The following is a 23,919-nucleotide window of genomic DNA, read 5'->3' as shown; positions in this document are numbered from 1 at the left end:
GGACAAAACGACAACCAACAAATTGGGAAAAGATCTTTACCAATCCTTCATCTGATAGAGGGCTAATATCCAATATATACAAAGAACTCAAGAAATTAGACTCCAGGCAACCAAATTACCCTATTAAAAAATGGGGTATAGAGCTTAACAAAGAATTTTCAACAGAAGAAACTCGAATGGCCGAGAAGCACCTAAAGAAATGCTCGGCATCCTTAGTCGTCAGGGAAATGCAAATCAAAACAACCCTGAGATTCCATCTCACACCAGTCAGAATGGCTAAGATTAAAAACTCAGGTGATAGTAGATGCTGGCGAGGGTGTGGAGAAAGAGGAACACTCCTCCATTGTTGGTGGGACTCCAAGATGGTGCAACCACTTTGGAAATCAGTGTGGCGGTTCCTCAGAAAATTGGACATAGCATTACCCGAGGATCCAGCTATACCACTCCTAGGCATATACCCAGAAGGTGCTCGAACATATAATAAGGACATATGCTCAACTATGTTCATAGCAGCCTTATTTATAATAGCCAGGAGCTGGAAAGAACCCAGATGTCCTTCAACTGAGGAATGGATTAAAAAAATGTGGTATATTTACACAATGGAGTATTACTCAGCTATTAAAAACAATGAATTTGAGAGGTTCCTAGGTAAATGGATGGAACTAGAAATTATCATACTGAGTGAGGTAAGCCAATCACAAAAGAACACACATGGTATTCACTCACTGATTATTGGATATTAGCCCAGAACCTTAAAATGCCCAAGATGCAACTCACAGGCCACATGAAGTCCATAAAGAATGAAGACCAAGTGGGGGTGATTCGGTCCTTCTTAGAAGGAGCAACAAAATACTCAAGGGAGCAAATATGGAGACAAAGAGAGGGACAGAAACTGAAGGAGGGGCCATTTGAAGACCTTTCCACCTGAGTATCCATCCCATGTGCAGTCACCAAAGGTAGATGCTGATGTGGAAGACAGGAAGTGCATGCTGATAAGAGCCTGATATGGATGTCTCCTCAGAGGTCTTCAAGAGTCTGACATATTCAGAGGCAGATGCTCACAACTAGCCATTGAAGTGATCATGGGGTTCTCAATGGAGGAGTTAGAGTGAAGACTGAAGGAGCTGAAAGGATTTGTGGCCCCATGAGGAGAGCAACAATACCAACCAACCACAGCTCCCAGGGTCTAAACCACCAGCCTGGGAGCACTTATGGAGGGATCCAGGGCTTTAGCTGAATATATAAGAGTGGAGGGCCCTGCCGGGCACAGATGGAAGATGAGATCCTTGACCTCATGAAGGCTGGACGCCCCAGGGGGTGGGAGTTTTGAGGGTGGGGAGGTGGGAGTGGGGGGGTAGATAGAGGTTACATCCACAAAGAAGAAGGAGGAGGTGTGAGGGGATTGGGGGTTCCCGGGTGGGTGGGGATGGGGTAAGGGGACAACATATGAAATGTAAATAAATCATCCAATAAAAAAAAAAAAAAAAAAAAGGCTGGACATGATGACTAGGGCATTAATGAGGCCCATCTTTGAGTGTACCAGTGAGGGCATTTTCATGGAGGATTAACGGAGGCTAGAAGACCCACCCTCAATGTGAGGAACCCCCATCTCACGGCTTGGGGTCCTGGAATGAATATGAAAGGAAAATGAGTTCCAACTGAACTCCAGCATTCCTTTTCTGTGCTTCTTAGTCTTTCTAGATATGAGTAAACAGCTTCTAGCCCCTGCTGCTGAAGCTTTGAGCTTCTCCCACTGCCTGCCACAGTGGATTGCACCCTAAAAAAAAATAAAACTTACCTCAGTTATTTGGTACACTATCAAGAAAGAGAATTAATACGGTAATCATGTAACATAGAGCAAATTTACTATTTTTACTGACTGTAGGTAATCAAAATCTTGGAAAGCAAAAATTAAAAGTAATGGGAAAATACTTTAATCCAGTCAAATTTTCTTTTTCTTGATGTTACAGTCAAGCCCTAAACTGCTCACAATCTGCTCCTCCTTTTTTTTTGTTGTTGTTGTTGTTTTAATCTCTCTCCTTTTATTATTTTTTTTTGAGGAAGTCTTCCTATACAGTTTAGGCTGGTCTAGAACTCACTATGTAGGCTACTCTTCCTGCCTCAACTTTAAGCTTGCTAGGATTATAGGTACATGCATCCATGTCCAACAATCTATTTTTCAACTCATGCAATGTCTGTCTCTTCATTGCCTTCTCCTAGCACGATCCTTCTCGTCAAGTTATCTTGTAGTTTCAACAGTAGAATGTGCTTCCTATCTTCTTCAAGCCTTCACCTCTACTGTTTCCCTGTCCTAGCCACTCTTCCAACCTCTCTGTTCTGGCGGCTACTCACTGCAGAGTCTCCATGGAGCCTGGTCAGCAGTACAGATGTAAGTGGTTACGTTTTAGCTCTTTCTCTGTTCTGCTGAAACTCCAGCCCTTGATTTCATCAGAGCCTTGGGTTACAAAGGCACTGTGTTTTTCTGTTTAATTGACTATCTCTCCCTAAACTGACCTTCCTGTGGTTGGGAATGATACTATTTCACTGCCCTGTCTCCAGCCCCAGTGTAGTGCCTTGCATATAGGAGTGCTCATTTTGCTTTTATTTAATGAACAGGTGAAAAAAAAGCCAAGAATACAGTTTGGTTTTATAATCTGTTCAAATAAATTTATTTTGAGAATTCTACTTTATAGAAATGTCTTCAAGTCTTATGAAAATGTGATATATGCATAAGCCATGCATTTTCTTAAGGCTTCTCCGCTTTCTGCTGTGTATTTTCATTATACAAATCTTTCTTTTGTTAGGCTTTTGTGGTCCACAAACTACATTTGAAGGCAGCCTACGGATCACTCTTATAGTTTGAAGAGAGACTTTTCCCTGTGGCTATAATAAGAACCTGATTGCTAATGTTTTCAGCAATTTAAAGGATACATCATGAATAATGATCAGCTCTTACAGCTGACTGGATGCTAAGGGAAAACAGCATGTCCCCCAAGAGTGAGTGGCAGGTTCTGTCTTTGTAGGCTACAGCGCTCCAAGTTATTTGTTTATAGCCAGAAGACTAATTGTTAATCAATGTGTTTCTGAGTGAAAAAGAGACCCAGATGTTACATGCTAATTTTCTTTTTTTGAGTGTGTCAATTTATGCAATTCTAGCTTGAAGGCTGAAAGAGTCAATCAGTCACACCTGACTAGTTGCTCTGCATAAAAATATGAACAATAATCTTTTCTCTCTGGAATTTGAGGAAGAAAATCTCATTAGAACAGGAGCTGTTTCTAGTCCCTAGTAAAATGAAGAGAAGGCCAATTGATTAAGGACTAGAAAGCCATTGGTTGTTGTGTGAAGTAGCTGATGGAGTGTTGGGGGAGGAAAAGAGGAATGGAAGAGACTCAAATCTTTCCAGGGTCCCAGCATATGGATTTGTTTACTTCTGGAGGTAATTGCCAGCTGAGGTTCAGAATCTTGCATCTCATTTCAGATTTTGATGATGGAGAAATTATTCTTTTTTTCTGATGAGAAATTAAATTCAAGTTGCATAGGCTTAAAATGTTGATGCTTGTAATTGGCTAGATTTCAGGATACAGGTTTTCACAATTAGATTCTCATTTAAGAAAAAAAACCTTACTTTATTTAGAAAATTAGTTGTTAATTAGTCAAAGTGGATTTGCTTCTGAGGCCTAAACTATTTGGATTCATTTCACGGAAATGTTTTCTAGGACCTAGGTTCTTGAATTGAAAGAAAAACATAAGCCAACATAATAACATATTTAATGAACTGCACAAATAACCTGGAAAATTCCATCCTGGCCAAACATTAAAACAGGAATCACTATTACAGGAGCAAAATGATTTCCATTTCCTCCACAAAGCTCCAGTCATTGTAGGTTATCATACAAAGCCCCAATCATTGTAGGTTATCATATACAGAATAGGACATTCACTTATTTTTCATTTTCTAAATTTCTTCTTGTATAATACCAGATTCGTTAAAAATTTTGCTCTGACCTTTTTGACTGACTTAAAGCTATGGTTGGCAACACAGAATCAGTTGTTCCTCAAATGAAATCAGAAATCCCTTTGGGGCCGGGCGGTGGTGGCGCACGCCTTTAATCCCAGCACTTGGGAGGCAGAGGCAGGTGGATTTCTGAGTTTGAGGCCAGCCTGGTCTACAGAGTGAGTTCCAGGACAGCCAGGGCTACACAGAGAAACCCTGTCTCGAAAAACCAAAAAAAAAAAAAAAAAAAAAAAAAAAAAAGAAATCCCTTTGGGTAGAGTACATGTGTTATGTGTTGAGCTGCTAAAGCAAACAGTTCTGAAGAGTGTTTATAAAGTATACTTCAAAGGCATGAGCAGGGATATGATGAACTCTTTAGATTTATGATTAGTCTCTTCCCAAATGTATATACCTCATTCTTTGTGACCCTTTATTTGTCAACGATTTCAAAAGTTGCTATGGAATTTTCAACGCAGGTGCTTGATTGTAATGATGGCCTTGGGGTCTCCTCCTTTGCATATTTTGTTACCTACTTGGAGAGTGAATTTCTCAAAGGTGGGAATTGTTAAATAGTCAGATAGAGGAGACTAAACAGAGCCCAACCTGAGTGAGGAGGCAGAGTGTTTCAAAAGACAGAATCTATAGGATATATAGATAAAAGACAGGATTTATTAGGATCAGTAATTTTTATGATTATAGATGCTAAGGAGTTGTTTCTCAATGCAGGCCTCCTGCAAGCACTAGACTAGAGGGTGTCTGAAAGCATTTCCAGTATGATAGATTTAGTTAGGATAAATCTATCAGTTTCAGGCCAAAGTTCCTAGAAACTGATGATGATGGGGTGCATGACAAGCTATTAGTATACATTCTAGTATCTAAAGGCTAGAGAACATGGAACTCTGTTGTCCAGGGGCAGAAAAAGAGAGTACCCCAGGTTTAGGAGACAAATAACATTTCTTTTCTTTTGTTTTGAATCTAGGTACCCAGCTTTTTGTATAATATCTACTTATATTGAGGGCAGATCTCAACTTCATTCACTTACAAATCTCTGGAAAAAAAAAACCCTTACAGATACACCCATAAACAATGTTTCACCAGTTAGTTCTCTTGGTATTTTCAATCAAGCTGACACCTAAAATTAATACCACACAAGAACAGGATGGGAGTGTATACTGGTGTCTGCAGCAGGATGAAAAGAACTAGAAGATAATGAACTGGCAGATGAAAAGTGGCTTCTTTATACAACATTTTCAAAATCTGAAGGAGATGTCTGAAAGCTTTGGAAACTTATGGTGAAGCTATCAGTTTGAGGCCAAAGTCCCTAGAAACTGATGATGAGGGGGAAGGAATTTACACCAGGAGATGATCTGCTGACCAAGCTTTCATCTCCACCCCCACCCAGTGTTACTTTTTCTAGGTTTTCTCTTAACTAGTGATGCTGCCATCACCTTTACCTTAGAGTTCTTTGAAATGAATGTAGGCCCAGATGGCTCTCCAAGAATTCTCAGTACTTTTGGCTAATAGGGAGAAATATATATAGTCAGCTATAATTGAGAAAGTTCAGTATGTTCTCCCCACAACCAGGCTCTAAAAAAATACAACTCAAACCTACATTTTGTCATGCATCAAGAACTTAGAGGGAAAAAAAAGAACTTAAAGCAGCCAGTTCTGAAATGGAGAATCTGTTGCTTTAAGCTCACTGACTGACTTCTTCCTAGGAAGGTTTTCCAGTATTCTCTAAGAGATCAAAATAAACTTAACAATATTCTGAATTTGCTGATGTCTCTCCCCCCCCAATATATCTGTAGGCATTTTGTTCCATGCCTGCCAGCTATTTTATATTGTTGCTGTAATATGCCTGCCAGTGACTGATACAGAAAAATGATTCAAAGCAAGGTCATGCTGATCACATATCCTGTTATGTTCTGTACGAGGTTTGTTAATCTTAAGAAATTCCACAAAGCTTTACACAGTACCCATCAAATTGATGGTCAGTATGAACTGTTGTGTCTAAAATGGCTAGAGTCAGAGCCAACCATCCAGCAACACTTCCTGCACCTGCATATGAGCCCACCGTGGTTTTTTTCTTTTTCTTTTGGCTGTTTTAGTCTTTATAAGTTGACAGAGAAAGATGTTTGGAGTTGTAGCTTCAGTCTCTGAATTCTGAGCTTGGTGAAGGTATGGTTGTCCAGAAAAGAGATAGGGACTCTATGGGTAACATTATGGACTTGGATACACTCAGATTTTCTGCTGAGAGGAGAGGAATCTAACCCAGGCAAATTCTCCACATCCCTGAAGCCCAGTTGTAGCCTTCTGTGTAGGAAGCAAAGTGACTGGGAAGGAAACACTGACTCAATAGTATCTTGGAGTTTGTGCTTCTTATGCATCATAGGCCCAAGTCTCTGTAGTCATGCCAACCTTTGGAGCTTGGACTGACCCTGGGAACCACAGGTGACATAAGAATCCCTTACATTAACCAATTTTGTTGGAATCGTTTAGTGAGATGTGTTTCTAAGTAAACCATTTATATTTTCTGCACCTTCCCAGAAGACAGGGGATACCAGACAGAGCAGAGCATTAATTGTATACCCAGAGCCCCTCACGTGGCTTTTGTTTCAAGGCTAGCACATTGCTACTCTGTATCTTCTACCCAATGTGCTGCTCCCTTGCTAGCAATATATGCTAAGTGGTTACCCAAAACTAATGGATTGGTAGTGCTTGGCATTGTATGAATACAATATCCTCAAGAATAAGACTACATCTAATAAATTCAAGAGTCCCTTGGTTTGTTTGGTAAGTGTCCCTAAGGACACTGAATTCAGGGCATGCTAGATTATTCTCATTTATATAACAGATTCTACTTGTGACTGAAATTATTTCCTTTTATATATTTAAAGAACCATTTATTTGTGTGCATGCATGTGAGCATGTGCATGCCAATGACATGTGTGTGGAGGTCAGAGGATAACTTGCAAGAATTGGTTCTCTCCTTACACTAGGTAGGTTATAGGGATAGAACCTTGGTCCCGAGGCTTGGCTACATGTTTCTTTACCCGCTGAGACATCTCACTGGCCTGAGAAATGATTTCTACCATCCAAGTACTAACTTGGTCTAAGCCTGCTTAGCTCCCAAGATTAGATTAGATTTGGCAAGTTCAAGATGGTATGGGCAGAGATGAAAAAATTATTTCTGATACCCTTTCAGTGAACATAAAAGCCCTAGGTTTGATCCTCACCAAAACAAAACGCCACACAAAACCCATCAAAGATTTATCTAGCTACATTTGCATAGCTACCCCAGAGTGTGAACTACTGGGCTGCCTTCTTCAATGTTAGTTATCTAGTCCTAGATTACAGCTGAAAAATATATTCTCACTGACTTAACTTTTCTTTTTTGCTGTGGGATGTCACTGGGGATCAAACAATTGGCCTTTCACATGGTAGGAAAGTACTCTAGCACTGAGCTATATTCTTCATTTGGAATTTTGGACTTTTTTTTGATACCCTCTGCCCTTACAAGTACCCATAAAGAAAGTATAAATATCATTAAAGGAAGTGAAATAGCTCACTAAAGCTATTCCATCTCAGAGTAAAAGAGTATATGTGTGATTAAGAAACTAAGGAGGGGACTCTGCAAATGATGTTTCTGTGTTGCTAGCTGTCCCAATTAGGCTTTACCTAGAAGAGTACTAGAGATAGCTTACAAGGCTGAAGAAAGGACAAAGGACTATGTCTTAGATCTATTGCCATGGAGAGATGCCATGACCAAGGCAAGTCTTACAAAAGAAAGCATTTATTTGAGGCTTGCTTGGCTGGGAGCATGGCAGCATCTAGGCAGTAAGGCATGGTGCTTTAGAAGAATCTGAGAGTTCTATATCCTGATAAACAGGTAGAGGAAGAGATACTCGGCTTAGCATGGGCTTTTTAAAAGTCAAAGCACACCTCCAGTGACACAGTTCTTTCAACAAAATCCATAGGTACTTCAGCAAGGCCACATTTCTAATCCTTCTATTTCTTTCAAAGAGTTTCACTCTGTGGTGACTAAGAATTCAAATTTATGAGCCTATGGTGCCATTTTATTCAAACCACCACAGCCTACTTTCTTACTGCCTCCAGTATCTATGAGCATCAGCCCTTAGATGATCAACACTTTGTCAGCAGCAGTTGGTTCCACCAATAATTGGTCGTAATTTTCCAGGTAGTACTTATTCTTATTACTATGTACTAAATGTACAGGAGGATTCATTATGACATTTCCATACAGGCATATTATGTTGTACCTTGATAATATTCATTCTCCATCACTTCTTTAATTTCATGTCTTCCCCCCACCCAGCTACCATATATGAAAGAAAACATACTTGTTTTTGTGGGACTGACTTATTTCACTGAACACATAGATACTCAGTTCCATCTATTTTTCAGAATTAAAAATAGAACTTATAACTTTTCTTTCTTAGTTCCCAAAGAGTCTGTCAGCTTTTCAAGGGCTTCTCAGAGGCACAGGTCTCAGTAATACAAAATTTCCTACATATCTTTGGAGGCAGCAAGTATCAGTCAAACAGAGATCTGTCCACCCTTTGCTTGATCTCCCTGTTTTTTTTTTTCAAGTCTCATTTCTTCCCTTTGTTTCCCAGCCCCTGGGTTGGTAGCTGTCTACTACAGTTTACCATAGTTAGCTATCTCAGTGTTTTCTTTTTGCTTTCTTGATGAATCACTATATTCAATTTTGTCCGTTAAAACAATTGGCATGGTTTCTCTAGTTTGATGGAATCTTCAATCGTGTAATCAGGGTTTGAAAATAAGAATAAAAGAAGGGGGAAGGATTCTAGGAATTTTACAAAGAGGTCTTCAACCCTAAAAGGTTGGTTGAGAAGGTAAATGCTAGTAGAATATGCCTGTTTTTGAATAGCCCAAGATCTAAAATGACAAGCCCCTTTCAAATAATTAGGAGATTCTTCTCAAATCTTAATGACCAGACAGCAGGTAGTAGAAAAGCAATTACTGAGTATTGAGGATTGACAGAGAGAAGGTTAGTTGGTCTCCACAGATGGTTACAACAGCCTTTTTCCTTCCATCATGTATATCCCATTGTATCCAGGTAGGACTTATTTTCCCTGGATACTCTAATCTGCCTCATATCTGGCTTTATGTTGACAATCTGGGTGGGATTCTTTCTAGTTTAGTCATTGTCTTAGTTTTATATCTGGTTCTGACAAAATCCCCTGACAAAGCTACGCAGGAGAGAAAAGGTTCATTATTCCACCCCACAGTCCCAGGTTTCAGTTCATTCTTGCAAGGATGTCAAGGTGGGAGGAACTTGAAACAGCTAGTAACATCAAAGTCAAGAGAGAGAATGAACACATCAATGCATGTGTGCTAGCTAGTGCTCATCTGGTTCTTGCCTTAACTCAGTCTAGGGTGCAGTTCAAGAAAAGGTGTTGCCCACATTCCGGGTGGGGCCTTCCCATCTCACTTAAGCTTCTTAGAAAATTCTTCACAGGTATGCTCACCAACCATCACAATCCAGACAAATCCTTATCAAGACTCTCTTCCCAAGTGATTCTAGATTGTTTCCCGTTAACAATTAAAACTAATCTATCACTCTCATCAAGGACACTGGAGGTTAAGACACCCTTCTCTGAGTGTGTTTGTTTTCCATATCTTCTTCTCATAAGCCAGTCACTGTGCTGAGAGACAGCATATTGAGAAGCCATATGAAGGAGAGCTAAGGTATACAGGTCAGTGATCCTATTAGACAGTCAGAATTTACCAAGGAAGCCAGATAACTGCAACTCCAGATGACAAAGGGGACAGAAGACCCATTCACTGAATGTGAAAGAAAATGGCATTGCTACTATTTTAAGCCAGCAGGTTCTGGAGTTGTTTGTATGCAAAATGGAGAGAACTGAAACAGACAGGAAGCTCAGTTCCCAGATCCTGAGAGGCTAAGGTCATGGAAAAGAAATTTGGCACAGAATTTCTAAGGGGTGGTCAAAGCAGCTGAGAAAGAATATTTACAACGGTATCAAATGGTTTGCTTTAGGCTATCAGATCAAGGCACAATTTTGATAATACCAAGAAGGCTCTAAAGTCTTTCAATGAGCTTTTGGGGAGATGGAAGATGAAGCCTTTAGACACTGAACGAAGGGAGTCAACAAAGATACAGGCAGAATTGCTTACACAAAACTTGATGGGAATCTGTGGAGAGGGTGTAGATAGAGAAAACAGATGGTGGAGAAGAAAGCTAGAGAGCAACTGTGACTAGGGTAAAAGTGAGGCTGACGCTGACAGACAGAAAGGGCAGATGGGCAACATGGCCAGTGACTGGCTTTGTGAGGAAAGAATGTCCCCTGAGCAAACTTTGTGGGAGGTAGAGGCTTTTAGCATAGATTTCTTAGTGATTAGAATTTGTCATAAACCTTTATGGCTTTTTAGAGTGTGTTTTACTGAAACCACTATAGAGATGAGGGTAAAAAGTCAATAAAATGGAGAGAAGTGCAACATACACTAAAAAAAAAAAAAAAATTATATGTATGGAAACATAGCGGCTGTGAGCCAGAGCCATTTTTTTTTAATTTTCTTCAGTTTTTAACACAGTTTTATTGTTTTTTTATTCATTAATAGAGTAGAGTATGAGACGCTCCTCCATTCTACCCCTTTCCAGGAACTGTGTTGGCAGCCACAAGGAACAGAGGCGCGTGTATTCATGAGCAAATTAGTACAGAACTAAAAGCAGTTCAATAGTTTTGAAACAAATTGAGGGCTAGGCATGTAGAACCATGGGAGAGTATTTGCTTGGCTATACGAGGGCTCTCAGAATGGTAAATAAAAAGGAAAAGAAAACACAGAGACCAACATGTTCATTAGGGAAAAGATTCCAGTTACCAATAGGTTATTTCTCTGCTGTTGGTGAAATAAGCCAATTTGAGCCAGATTAAATTATATTAAAGGCAGGTTTATTGAAAAGCTACTCTCACGTGGGCGCAGTTCACTGGCTCCAAGGACAGAGGCCAGGGAAATCACCATGGAGAAGGAGGGGTTAAGGGAAGGAGAGAGAAAGGGAGAAGGAGGTGCACCCATGCAAAGAGAGGAGAAGAGGAAGAGGGACCAAAATGTCTGGATTATAAGAGAGGAGCCTCTGGGAGAAGGGCAGCCCAGCCCATGGGCTAGAAAATTTAGGGTTTGGGGCAGGATATCCCAGGTATCGACTGAGGGATGCTGGGAGAACCTGGAGGCCAGGTCTGCTTTGGTGTGTAAAATATGTACCTCAGTCACTTGTCCCAGATCCAAAACCAAAACCATTGGGATTAAACCTTGAAGGAACAAAGGGTTAAGGAAATATTTTGTTTTCTCTATCTTAATTATTGTAATAATCTAGAGTTGGTTTTTGTTGTTGTTGTTGTTTTGCTTTGAAGATAGCTGTTTTCCCTGGATGAGATGGAAGAAGCAAGGCTGCATCTCCTACCTGGACAGAGCCAGAAATCTTAGCAAGAAGAGGTCAGGAATCAGGGGCTCCTAGGACTATGCAGACATTTGAGCAAGGCATGAACTTCCTCAGAAGGTTTAGGAAGGACTGAGCCAAGCTCTTTCAAATCCAAATAAAAGAAGCACAGGACAATTGCAGTCTTTCTCAAATGGATCCCAAGAAAGAATTAGATCACACTGGGCTATGGGCATTAATCGTATGCAACAAATTCTTTCTTTTCCAATCCAGATGTACCTTCAAGCATGAAATTTGCTATCAACTCTCTGTGGAAGAATTGAGATTAGAGTGACTAAAATCGTCTGTGTTCTAGAATTCAAATGTAGAATGCCAGCTGAAATATCATCTTTTTAAATGTACTAGCTCAAATAAGGTACTTTTTGATAGAGTCAGACATGGTTTTAGAAGAAATAAAAAGGTAGCATAGTATAGGCCCTCTCACCCCAAGCTTGAAGATACTTCCAGAATCATAGAATCCAGTCCCTTTATTTTATTGCTTATGAAAATAAGCTCTAGGAAGTGAGGTGAAGCATCCACCATTAAGGGATTGTTAGGATGGGGACGGAGAAATGGCTCAGCAATTAAGAACACTGGCTGCTCTTCCAGAGGGTGAGTTTGGGCCATAGTATCCATGATGGACAGCTCACAACTGTCTTTAACTCCAGCTCTAGAGTATCTGGCACCCTCTTGTGGCCTCTGTGGGCACCTGCATGCATGCGCACTTAATCTCCCTCCCCAGTATGTACATCGTTAAAAATAAAATAGATTTAAAAAAAAGTCTGTTAGTAGCTGGGGAAATGACACAGTTTGTAAAGTGCTTGCCACACAAAGCAAGAGGACATGAGTTCAGGTCCCCCCACATCCACATAAAAAGCTGGAGGTGGCAGCATGCTCCTGTAACCTCAGCCTTGGGATAGGGAGTGGAGACAAATTGCTGAAGCATTGGCCAGTCAGGCTAGCTGAATTGAGCATTATGTTCAGTGAGAGACTTTGTCTCAAAATATAAGGGCAGAGAGTGATTTAGGCCCAACATTGACCTTAGGCCTCCAAAATGCACATGCATATACAACACATATACCACACACAACTCGCTAGGTAGCACTGTTGTAAGGGGAAGTTTAAAAAAAATCTCAACGCCGTTATGAGAGAGAATTTCATTCCTTGTGGTAAATTACATTTCTCTTCTCTTAATTAGTCTCCGTCTCCTCCTTCTAGCACTTCTCTCCTGGCTTATGATCTTTCTCTCCCTTCTGCCTCAGTAGCCGGAAGTACTAGAACAGCACACAGCTGTGAAAGACACAGTTGGCAAATACTCTTTTCTGTCTGTAAGTCCTGGAATTGTTGCCTATTCAGATTACTGCTAGATTTCTGTATCTTGCAGACAGGCTGTCTTGAAGAGAGCATGTTACCCATCGCTCCACCCAGAAACTACACTTTGGCTTGTTTAGAATGCCGCTGCCAATATTCATTTTCCATGAGTCTGGGTGGCACATCTCTGTGGATCTAAACAACCTGGCTAACTGGAACATCAGAGCCAGGAGGTTGCCGTTTTTTTCCCTGTGGTTCATCATCTTACTGAAGACCAGCATTTATCCTTAATCAGCGTAGAAAGAACTAAGTTAGTGGCTTTTGGATCGTATCCCAAAACTTTAATTTCTGTTTCAGCAGAATAGTCTTAATTCTATATCGCTCATCTTTTATGGTCGAGTGTTAAGTGCTCAAAGAGGTTGAATGAAGTTCTCATTGGTGATTATTGAAGCCATTAGTGAGTCAGTTTGAGATGAGGTAATGGCAGCTCCAGAATTGAATTTTATTATTATAGAGTTATCATTTGGCTGAATATATTACATGCCTGCTTTATGATTCATACACCATCCCCAAGCAAATTATAAATGTCAGGTTTGGGCTATTTATTTATGACAGTGGGAGTCAACCCATGGGCCTTATGTGTACTAAGTATGTGATCTACCACTGATTATACTTCCAGTCCCTGGATTGAATATAATTTTTGAGATTTGAGAATTTTTATAACTGGCTATATAAGAATCACTGCTTTTGTCTAAAATCAAAGGGAGATTCGTTTTCATCATTATAACCTAAAAATCGTTCATAAACAATCCACTCACCGTAGCTCAGATATTGTTTGATAAAGTAGTAAGCGATCTTTGAAAAGAATCCTGAGTGAATTCTATATGTATAAAAAACATTCTTAAAGTGTACTTTATATCTGGTACTTACTTCACAAGTAAAAAAAAAAAAACCCACCTGTAATTAAAACTGACTGGAGAAAGCTTTCTGTTTCAGGTATTGGTATGAAATAACTGCAAGAGTTAAGAGTTATTGCATGTTGGGGGCTGGTGAGATGGCTCAGTGGTTAAGAGCACTGACTGCTTGCTCTTCCAGAGATCATGAGTTCAAATCCCAGCAACCACATGGTGGCTCACAACCATCTGCAATAATATCTGATGCCCTCTTGTGGGGTGTGTGAAGATAGGTACAGTGTACTTACATATAATAAATAAATAAATAGTTAAAAAAAAAGAGTTATTGCATGTCAGCATTAGGCAAGCAGCCATAAAACCTCTCTGAAGTAACTGCAGAAGCAAGATGCTTTGTTTATATATTTTTAAAAGTTCACAAAGACTACATTACATGGCAGTGGTAAGTATAACCCAAGTGACAACTCCATCATAACATAGGCCATATGTGATCTTGCCTGGCCAAGAGTACCCTAAGTACATCGTCCACTTTTATCACAAATATTTGGAATAGACACCCTATTTAGGCTTCTATAAACACAGCAAGTCCCTGGTCAGATAGAGTAGTCCTTACAGCTCAATGAATGATGAATGCCACTATAAACTATGGTCACAGAGCTTCAGATCTAGGGAGATCAAAAAAAAAAAAAAAAAAAAAGGATAGTGCTCCCTCCCCCCGACTTCATCCATATGTTTCCTATTGTCTCTATGAGCAGAAAACTGTTTTTGCCTATGTGCTATAACCTTCAGAGCTTGTATCTGGAACCCTGATAGGAGTAGTGAGAGAGTGAAGACATAACAGACACAGGTACAAAAAAATTTGGGGTCAGGTGCATGATGCATGCTCTGATGGAGTTGCACGGACTTCCTCTACATCCTGTGACCTCAGCAGTATTTGTTATATACATCAGGGAAGCAGAAGATAGGAGGTGGGAGTATTGTTAGCGCCTCTCAGTAGGAGGTCTCTGTAGGTAAGTAGTCTTAGGTCCTAAACATCCGGGGAAGGGGGAGGAGGAAGCCACAGTTAGGTATTTTTTTCACATGCTAATCACTCATTTGTAAATACTTTCACCTGGACTAGAAGAAGGCCGATTTCTCAGTCCTGAGCCTGTCCATATGGGGGATAGGTTTTGGGAATTTCCCGTGGACCTGAGGCCTTGGGTTTTGTCACGGCCATGCCCATGTCAACAGTACATATTCACCCATAGCTTCACTCAGCTTGGGCTTCATGTCCTTACAATTATGTTTGAAAAACTTCCTTGGACAAGAGAAAGTCTAGTGACTTTTCTAATGACTAAATAGCGGGCAGAAATGATCTAGGGGGAAAAATGTTTATCTTGGTTCAGTTTCAGAGTGATTTCAGCTTGTCACGGAGCAGAAGGCATGCTGATGAGAATATAAGGGGATATCTTTACATGGCACAGATAAGGGGGTGGGAAGCATGACACGACTCCTGGGATATAATCCATACTGACTCATCCCCAGTGACATACTTCTGTTAGGGTCCGAGAATTTGGGAATAATCCACTATGAAAACCAAGTCTGAGCCAACAAAAGTTTTATTCAAAAAGCTCATTTACCAGGGAGAAGGCTGGGTTCAGGATCTAAACCATGTCATCTGGAGGGGGTGGGCAGGAAAGAGCAAACTTTTAAAGCAAAAGCCACAAATTAGGTGGGGTAGGAGCAAGGGTAGAGGCAACCAATCAGGTACATGCATATTTTGTATGTTTCCAACCATTTTCACACCTGGCACTTTAAGTGAGTTATTATCCCTTAATATAGCTTTTCTGATAACTTGGCCTGGATGGGGACCATCCAATCAGAGCCTCTTTAACAACTGCTGGGTTTCAGTCCGGACTGGATGCAGACAAAGCATAGGGTAAGATATTGAGGTGTAAATTTATACAGGTACCTGGGCCAGAAGCCATTTCTGGAAATTAAGTTGTTTCTTATAATTTACTACAAAGTTACTTACTACAAAGAAGAGACCATATATATACAAGATGGAATCCCAGTACCTAAGGAGGCCCTCAATACTTCCAGATAGGTTCCACCTATTACAGCCTCCTAAACAGAATCACCAGATGGGGAAGTAGATATTCAAACACACAAGCCTGTGGGAGATATTTCAGATTCAAACTGTGCTACCCTGTTTTCTGCACTTGGGGACACAAATGTGAGGAAATGATGCTAATAGCCCTGGCAGCTATTTTGTTATTAGGCACTCACCCAAGAACAAAAAAGACTATTCTTGAGACATGGTCCAGGAATGGACTCTTGTAAGAATTCTGAGTGCTTGAGAGGGAACTGGAAGGAAATAAAAGTCTTGTGGCCTCAGTTTCTTCAAAACAAGGAATTATTCTTGGAATGTGTTTTTATACTTCTCTCAGGTGAGCAGATAGGAGTGAGTTTACTTCTGCTCTTGTATTCATATGCCTCTATGGCAAAACATGTTTTTGCCATATATGGTTTGTCCTTGATTGACATGCCTTGCTTGAATACCTTACTCACGTGATGCTTCTTAATCTGCTGAGTCTAAATTGCCTGATGCTCTGACTAAGCTTGGCTACTGTATAGGACTTTTAGTCCACTCAGTGTTAGGCCCTGCTCTCCCAGGTTCATGCCACCAATTAGAGTAGTAAATGGACTATCCTGAAGAATAGTAGATGGTAAAGATGGAAAAAAAACTCTGAAATTTCAATAGCTGCTCAAACGAATGTAGGATTGAGGCTTACACAACCATAGGGCTGTCTTTGATTCCTAAGACTCACACAAACATCAAGGCATACTATTTAGTGGTGGTGCATGCCTTTAATCCAAGTACTTGGGAGGAAGAGGCAGGCAGATTTTTGTGAGTTTGAGCCCAGCCTAGTCTACAAAGAAAGATCCAGGACAATCAGGATTACACAGAGAAACCCTGCTTTTTTAAAAAAAAAATCAAGGTGTTGTGTAATTCCATTTGTATGGAGACAAGAATAGAAACATCTATGAGACTTGATGGTCGGCCATCCAGCCCAGCCTGGCCAGTAAGCTCCAAGTCCCAATGAGAGTCTCTCTCTTAAAACACAATGTGTGGATGGTCACCAAAGAATGACACCCAAGGTTGACATCTGGTTTCCACATGCATACACATGAACACACACACACACACACACACACACACACACACACACACACGCAGAGAGAGAGAGAGAGAGAGAGAGAGAGAGAGAGAGAGAGAGAGAGACAGACAGACACACAGAGAAATACAGACACAGAAAGACAGAGAGAGAACCCTAAGTAAATCATAGTGGCTCGTGCCCATGATCCTAGATTTTAGGAGGATGAGGAAAGAGAATCGTAGCAAGTATGATACTAGCCTTAGCCATAATACCAGTTCCAGGCCAATAAAGGGTACATAAAAAGACACTCTCTGAAAAAGTTAATAAAATAAAATCCTAGCTCTGCTTCTCCCTGGACTTAATTCATGCTTTAAACCGTTGTTAGTTGTTTCTCTGTTATAGTCAGAAGCACTCCCAAAAGATCCCCCAACTCTTAACCTGGTAGCTAGTTTCTATACTGAAATTGCTATTCTGTTTCTAAAGTAGACCTTTAGTTCTATACCTTTCACAGTTCTTGTGTTTCTCTTTCCACAGTGCCGGGGTAACTATTCTGAGCTGCTACTGAAGCCTCAATGTATCTTACTCACTTTTTTGAAATATGATCCAGAATCTTGTCAGTATCTGGCTCTTGGTCCTAGTCACATACTTGTGCCCCATTCCACATGGATGTCTTCCTAATAATAGGAATGTCATCTAAGACATTTCTATTATTTTGAACATTTTGGTTATTTTGGTTTCAACTACTGGACACTGATGGCAAAGGTGGTCCTAGGCCCACCTGTTTTGCCTAATTTGTACCTCCACAATTAACCTGCAGCTAAGGAGACATCTCAGCACAGCTTGTAGCTGTGCCCATGCTGGTAGGAACAGATCCAGCCTATAATATTAAGGCTCTGTGGTGGTGAGCTATTGAATGAGAATAGCTCCCATAGGCTCAATTTGAATTATTGATCTCTAGTTGGTGGAACTGTTTGGGGAAGGATTAGGAGGTATGGCTTCATTAGAGGATGTGTGTCATAAGGGATAGGCTTTGAGGTTTCAAAAAGCCCACTCCAAGTCCAGAGTCTGGTCTTCTTGCTGCCTGTGGGTTCTACTTTTCCAGCACCATGTTTGCCTGTGGGCCACCATGCTTCCCATGGACTAAACCTCTGAAAGTATAAGCAAGGGCCAATTAAATGTTTCCTTTATAAAAGTTGCCATGGTCATTGTTAGACTTTGGCTCGCAGGTTAGAACAGACAACACCAGACCAAATGGTTCCAAAGGGGAGGAGGTCTATTCGGGGCAGAGGGCAAAGGTAGGGAGAGAAATGGGAGAAGATGGTGGAGAAAGAGGAGAGAAATGGAGACTGGCCATGACCACGTGGAGAGAGGGGGAAGGGAAGGGAGGAAGGGCAAGGAGAAGCTAGAGGCAAGAGAGTAAGAGAGTAAGAGAGAGAGAGAGGAGGAGGCAAGCAGCCCCTTTTATAGTGGGCATGCCTACCTGGCTGTTGCCAGGTAACTGTGGGGAGGAGCATACCTGGGTGTTGCCAATAAGTATGGAGGTGGAGTTTAGACAGAATACTAACATTCCCCCATTTTGGTTTAATTAAAAGAGAAAACTTAGAAAGAGGTGACAGTGAAGCAGGAATAGGGTTGTTGTGATATCTGGCTACTTCCTGCTGGCATTAGGGAGTGACATGTCTTTAGGGAGAACCTAGAAGAATGGATATGGGGGATATTTGTCTGGTCTTAGGAGACTTTGCTGTTTTCTGCTGTTCAGGGTCTATAGAGCCATCTGAGAATAGGTCAGAAGGAACAGATCCAGTAGAAGAAGCTGTGTGCGACAGGAGATGGAGCATCTGGAGGTTGCTTCTCTGGAGCTGTTTTGGATGTGCCTGGACTTGACAAGATCTGGATGGCATCTATTTGATCCATGAGAGGTAGATCTGAGTGGGTTTCCTGTAGCTTATAAGTTTACAAAAGAGATAACAGCATGAGTTAACAACACGAGCAGTCTTTAAGATGAGCCTTTGTTGGATCATATAGTGGAATGTTTTATTAGTTAGGCAAGTTTATAAGAACTCAGATAATATTAGGGCAGAGTCATAGCAAGAAGAGAGAATACGGAGCATTTAATTGATGGCAACTGAGTTTAGGTAATGAGATAACAGATAATGTCTGTGAAAGCTTAGCTGTCAATGTAGTCAGAAGTCTGAGAAAGAGTAAACAATAATCTATCACTTATATATTATTTTTAAAAAATGACAGAGTCCACTAGCCAACAGTTCCCGTGGTCTCCATAGTCTCTTGGGTGAAGTCTGGCTTCCAAGCGCAGAAGATGCAGGGCTTTTTTTCTGTGGAATGGATACACGTGACATGAGAAATGACTTACCTTGGTTTGACTTAGCTAAGTCATTTGACTCAGAGCATCCAGTCTAGCCCACTGTGTTTGTTAGTGACTATATCATCACATACAGTCCAGGCTGTATCTTCTAGGTGTCTGGTGCCCAAGTCTTCTGAAACCATCTTGGTTTAACTGTTAGAGGCTTTGGGAATTCTGTCGCCCAAAAGCTTAAAAAATACTATCAGCAGACTTGTGACAAGATTGAGAGCCATAAGGATTGGTTGTAACTGAATAGAATTTAATAGCAGTAGTAAAAATCTGTCAAGACAGAGCCTTTCCTATCTTGTCTTAAGTAACTTTGGCGGGTTGTGTAGGTAGAGAAAAGCACATTTTTGTATTAGCAAAGAAATATTTGGCTAGGACCAGAATAAGAAAGCTGGATCGTATGGCTGGTGGGGAGTTGGGTGACAGCAACAGCAGGGCGGGACTTCCTGCTAGTGCTGGAAGTCACTGCCCAGTGTCTCTGGTGGCTAGAATTTGCAGTGGGCAAGGAAAAGCAAGCATGTCCCATATCACAGTAACGTTCATGTTAGTTGTTTTTGTAGTGGAAGGCACTGCTAGCACTCACTTTACAGGTCCCGGGCAGAGAGAGAGAAGGAATGCCTCTCTCACATGCTCGGGTAGCCAAGCAGGTGGTTGTGCACGTGGGGAAGCAAGTCTAGCTGGTCTGATGTAAACCTGCAGACATCCGCAAGAGTCTCAGCAATTCCCCCGTTTTGGTTTAATTAAAAAATTATAAAGAGATGTGGGGTTGAACAGGTTTCATGGCTAAGAGAACCTGGGGTGGGGAACAGACAGAACACACGGAAGGAATATAATGAAGGTAGATGAACGTTCGAACATAGGGCATTTGTTTCCATTTACCAGACTGCTGGAAGTATGTGTTAAGACCCCTTAAAATAATTGGGTCTAGCATGCCATTAAGTGGCTACTGTAGTCCATTATCTAGAGGGTATCAAATCCAGACCTTATTGCAGAAGTGTATCAATTTGGAAGGCCTCAAATCAGGCGTTAATTTTAGAGATTGAAGTTTTTCAGTAGACAACCTAGTGGGGTGTCTGTGGGTATAGTCAAAGACAATGTGGTACCCATTTGGTGATGTGGTTGTTACTGAGCTATCAGTTGGTGTCCTGAAAGAAAAGCTGGCAATGAAAAAGCAGGCTCAGGCTAGATAATCAGGTCCTCACGAGAATATCTAGGGGCCTCCGAGGATCTAGTCTGGCAGAAAATAGCCCACCTAGTACCAGGATTTCCAGCAGCTGCAAGAGCTTGTGGTGGTGGTGGTGGTGGTGGGGCTGGGAGCTATTTCTGAGAGGGAAATCACCCAGTGGCCAATGTCCTAGGTCGTAGTTCAGCTAGAGGCCAGTCATATGGACTAGGGCAATGAAAAGCCAACCCCTTAGCCCAGGGAAGGCTGGCCAGACCCTAACTGGGTGTCTAGGGTTCCTCCCGCCAATTAGAAACTCCTTACCAATTAATACACCAGTGTGTGTTTGTGGGCTAGTGCAGTCTGGTATCAGAAAAGGTGGAACCGTGAGGTCTGTTTCCCTGTCTTGCTACCCAGCCCGTGTGTCAGAGCACCAGATGGGGCCGCAGCGGCACAGCTCACATGATGGAAGTTTTGCGAGCCTCTCAGCGGTGGATGGAGTTGGTCTGCAGCAGTGGTGGAAATTCACATGGTTGGTGATGGCAGGTAGCAGCAGATGAAGTACATGTGGTGTAGTGGTGGCAGTGGCGGCAATGGGGTCGCAGCAGGATACATGGCATTAGTTTTGTATGGTCACAGCAGCTTCACAGCAGCAGGTGGATGCATGGGTCTCGTGGTTCCTGAAGTCTTCATATCCCAGGTTTTGGCACCAACGTTAGACTTTGGCTCGCAGGTTAGAACAGACAACACCAGACCAAACGGTTCCAAAGGGGAGGGGGTTTATTCAAGGCAGAGGGCAAAGGTAGGGAGAGAAATGGGAGAAGATGGTAGAGAAAGAGGAGAGAGAGAGGAGAGAAGTGGAGGCCGGCCATGACCACATGGAGAGAGGGAGAAGGGAAGGGGGTAAGGGCAAGGGGACAGAGAAAAGCTAGAGGCAAGAGAATAAGAGAGTAAGAGAGAGAGGAGGAGGCAAGCAGCCCCTTTTACAGTGGGCATGCCTACCTGGCTGTTGCCAGGTAACTGTGGGGAGGAGCATACCTGGGTGTTGCCAATAACTGTGGAGGTGGAGTTTAGACAGAGTACTAACAGTCATGATGTCTCTTCAAAGCAATAGAAAAGTAACTAAGACAGTTTTCGAATGCCTCTTAGTTCTGAATTATCTTGTTCTGAGCACATTATCTCTTACTTCAGATGTTCCCATACTTCTGAGCTGTCACTTTGACCTTGGCCAAGAAACCTAATCTTGGTCCCTACATGGAACTTGTTCCCAAAAGTATCTGGGAAAAGAATTCTGGATTCTAAGAATCAGGAGATTTTGTTTCTATCCCTGTTTCACACTAAAGCAAGCCAAAGTAGGCTGCTACTGCAGTTTATGTACTTTTCTTGTCTGTGTTTAAGATGGAGTGTTGACCATTGTCTGATACTGTCATTTACTTCAGTAGAAAGTGATTTTTTTTTTGTTTTTTTTGAGACAGTGTTTCTCTGTGTAGCCCTGGCTGTCCTGGAAGTCACTCTGTAGACCAGGCTGTCCTTGAACTCAGAAATCCACCTGCCACTGCCTCCCAAGTGCTGGGACAAAAGGCGTGCACCACCACTGCCCAGCAGAAAGTGATTTTTAAACTCATATACTAAACATGATAAGATGATTATATAGTAAAGAAATTAGTCTGTACATTGAAGGACATTTCTGTAAGTTGTGGGAAAACTCAGCTAATTTAAGGTTGAAATCCACCATGACTAGACCAGATAGCCTCTGGGCTCCATGCAATATGGAGACTCCCTTCATTGGCAGGGCTTTTCCTTCTCTGACCTTGTCTGGGGAATTCTAAGCTACACACCTGAGGAATGTCACATAGGCTCAATTAGATTACAGGATCAATTTCCTTTCTCCTGATAACAAAATTTTCAGTACCTGAGATTCCTGAAATGCTTCCCAGTGCTAATGAGGCATTCCAGGTAAGTAAGCCTCTAGCAATTGACTTTTGCCTATCCTTGATGTTCCTACCCTCAGTCCTCTAAAACTTTATAATCCTTTAATCACCGTAAATAAAGTTGATCTGTCTCCTGATAGGTGGTCCTTGTGTGGTTATTCACCATACATCCTCACCGGGCTTCTGAATCCCCTCAATGTCTCTATTCCCCCTGCCCTTGTGAGTTGATCACGAGAGCAGGGAGATCCACAATAAGTGTTCATGGTATCTTTTAAATTTTGAGGTTTGCAGAATATAATGACAATTTACTGGAGCCAATTTTAGTAAAGAAAAAAAATCACATTCCTCTCCTCCCCTCAGTATTTCCTAGCACAGTAGAAAGAAATTACAGAAAGAATAAAAGCAGCAGACTGTAATCCTGCCCAGCTATGAACCTTGCTTTTTATGTGAATCAAGTGTTTGATCCTGAAAGATCCATTTAACTCCCAGACAAATACAGAGACACTATACTGTTGGAAGAGTGATAGTGTACAGTTCTTTAGAGTTGAGATTTGTTATAGTTGTGCTGCTCTGTGAAAGAAATTGGAGGAATTAGGGTGTTGGAAAGGCCTGAGCTTAGGGGTCCCACTGTCTGCCATGTGAAAGTCCCATCTTTTCTGTTGTTTATTTTTCCTATTCTGTTTTCAGAAACAGGAACCTTGACATATTAGAATACCCTTTCTTTCTTTCTTTCTTTCTTTCTTTCTTTCTTTCTTTCTTTCTTTCTTTCTTCCTTCCTTCCTTCCTTCCTTCCTTCCTTCCTTCCTTCCTTTCTTTCTTTCTTTCTTTCTTTCTTTCTTTCTTTCTTTCTTTCTTTCTTTCTTCTTATTCAAGAGAGGGTTTCTCTGTATATTCCTGGCCATTCTGTAACTCACTCTGTGGACCAGGCAGACCTCAAACTCACAGATATCCACCTGCCTCTGCCTCCCAAGTTCTGGATTAAAGGTGTGCACCACCACTACTTGGCCAGAATGCCATTTCTTATAATGGCAAACTTACATCCCATTGTATGGGAGCACATTCTGTTGCACATTTGGCTTGATTACACCTTTGGGCTGTTCTAAATAGTACCAATGTGGATATTAGTGTACACGGGTACCCACGTTCTTTCGTTTATATACCCAAGAATGAATCTGCTGAATGCTGTGGCCTTTGCATGGTGTTGGTAGCATTAACATTGATATTTTGTGGTTGGTAATAAAGAACATACATCTGCATCCATAATATTAAGTTACCAAGTGCCCACAGAAGTATCAGAGCCAAGTACAAGGAGAAGAAAGAGTTGGAAAAGATGACCATGGAATTTTCCTTTAAGTTGCTGTGAGTTAAGCAGGCCCACAGTGAAGATAGAACTTTTAGAAACCTGGTGAAATGTTTCTTTATAGAGAGAATTGAGGTGCTTTTGAGAAATGAGTCAAGGAGACTGAGCAGCCAGAAAGGCAGGAGTCTGGAGGGTATAGCAGAAGGGTCAGGTCATGTGATGATCATGTAGTGAAGTATTAGAGTCCACAGGATCCAAGATGCCAGGAAAACAAAACAAAACAAAACAAAACAAAACAAAACAAAACAAAACAAAACA

The 23,919-nt window shown here is 41.4% G+C and overlaps 1 pseudogene; it reads left to right on the top strand.

Moving 5' to 3' along the window:
- The window catches only part of LOC114625406, a 76,467-nt pseudogene that overhangs the window by 33,928 nt on the left and 18,620 nt on the right, over positions 1-23,919 (top strand).

This window comes from Grammomys surdaster, unplaced genomic scaffold, assembly GCF_004785775.1.
Source record: "Grammomys surdaster isolate TR1022 unplaced genomic scaffold, NIH_TR_1.0 217, whole genome shotgun sequence".
NCBI lineage: Eukaryota > Metazoa > Chordata > Mammalia > Rodentia > Muridae > Grammomys > Grammomys surdaster.
Note: the sequence above shows the minus strand (reverse complement) of the source record. Positions and strands in the feature narration are given on the sequence as shown.